Genomic DNA, 2,101 nt, shown 5'->3' with positions numbered 1-2,101 from the left:
AGTCCAGGCTTCTTTAGGTTGTGAGTCCAACCATATCTAGCTCTGTCTCTTACAGCAAAAGGGAATAGCATAAGTCTGTAGACCTCAGGGTCAACCCCATTAGTCTTGACAGTGTCACAGATTTGCAAGAATTCAGCTAAAAACTGATGAGGATCTTCCAATGGAAGTCCATGGAACTTGCAATTCTGTTGCATTAGAGAAACTAATTGAGGCTTAAGCTCAAAGTTGTTTGCTCCAATGGCAGGGATAGAGATGCTTCTCCCATAAAAGTTGGGAGTAGGTGCAGTAAAGTCACCCAGCACCTTCCTTGCATTGTTGGCATTGTTGTTGTTTTCGGCTGCCATAGGTTCTTCTTCTTTGAAGATTTCTGTTAGGTCCTCTACAGAGAGTTGTGCTTTGGCTTCTCTTAGCTTTCGCTTCAAGGTCCTTTCAGGTTCAGGATCAGCCTCAACAAGAATGTTTTTGTCCTTGCTCCTGCTCATAAGAAAGAGAAGAGAACAAGAAAATGTGGAATCCTCTATGTCACAGTATAGAGATTCCTTGAGGTGTCAGAGGAAAAGAAAAGTAGAAGACAGAAGTAGAAAATTCGAACTTATCAAAGAAGATGGAGTTCGAATTTTGCATTAAGGAATAGTGTTAGTCCATAAATAGAAGGATGTGAGAAGAAGGGAAGTAATTTTCGAAAATTGAGTGAAAGATTTTGAAAATATTTTTGAAAAACACTAATTGACTTTCGAAAATGAAAGTGGACAAGAAATCAAGTGATTTTTGAAAAAGATTTTGAAATTAGAAATCAAAAAGATTTGATTGAAAACTATTTTGAAAAAGATGTGGTTAAGAAGATATGATTAGTTTTAAAAAGATGTGATTGAGAAGATATGATTTGAAAAACATTTTTTAAAAAGATTTGATTTTGAAAATTAAAAACTTGGCTAACAAGAAAAGATATGATTCAAACATTAAACCTTTCTCAACAGAAAAGGCAACATATTTGAAATGTTGAATCAAATCATTAATTGATAGCAAGTATCTTTGAAAATAGAAAGAAATCAATTTTGAAAACATATGATTGAAAAGATATGATTTGAAAAAGATTGGATTTTGAAAAACTTTGAAAACTTGAAAAAAATTTGCATTGAAAACAGAATCTTCCCTCTTGTGCCATCCTGGCGTTAAACGCCCAGAATGGTGCACATTCTGGCGTTTAACGCCCAAAACTATACCCTTTTGGGCGTTAAACGCCCAACCAGGTACCCTGGCTGGCGTTTAAACGCCAGTCTGTCCTTCTTCACTGGGCGTTTTGAACGCCCAGCTTTTTCTGTGTAATTCCTCTGCTGTATGTTCTGAATCTTCAATTCTCTGTATTATTGACTTGAAAAGACATAAATTAAAAATATTTTTGGATTTTTTTATAAAGAGGAATAATCAAAATGCAGCTAAAATCAAATAACAATGCATGCAAGACACCAAACTTAGCAGTTTGTATACTACTGACACTAATGCATATGAGACACATAAACACTCAAGTCAAGAGAATTCAAAGATTAAAGTAAGAAATCATCAATAATTACTTGAAGATCCTTAAGACACATGAATGAATGCATGCAATTGACACCAAACTTAAAATTATACTCTAGACTCAAACAAGAAATATTTTTGGATTTTATGATTTTGTAAAATTTTTTTGTGCTTTTTCGAAAATAAAGTGGAAAAAGGTATCAAAATTCTTAATGAGAATTCCAGGAATCATGCAATGTTTAGTCTAAGACTCCGGTCCAGGAATTAGACATGGCTTCACAGCCAGCCAAGCTTTCAAAGAAAGCTTCGGTCCAAAACACTAGACATGGCCAATGGCCAGCCAAGCCTTAGCAGATCACTGCTCCAAAAGAAAGATTGATAGAAATTAACAAGCTCTTGTGATGATAAGTTGAAACCTCGGTCCAATGAAATTAGACATGGCTTCACAGCCAGCCAGACTTCAACAAATCATCTTGAAACACTAGAATTCATCTTCAAGAATTCCGAAAAAAAATACCTAATCTAAGCAACAAGATGAACCGTCAGTTGTCCATACTCGAACAATCCCCGGCAACGGCGCCAA

The sequence above is a fragment of the Arachis hypogaea genome, chromosome 1 (assembly GCF_003086295.3).
Source record: "Arachis hypogaea cultivar Tifrunner chromosome 1, arahy.Tifrunner.gnm2.J5K5, whole genome shotgun sequence".
Lineage (NCBI taxonomy): Eukaryota > Viridiplantae > Streptophyta > Magnoliopsida > Fabales > Fabaceae > Arachis > Arachis hypogaea.
The sequence above is the reverse complement of the archived record's forward strand: the minus strand, read 5'-3'. Positions refer to the sequence as shown.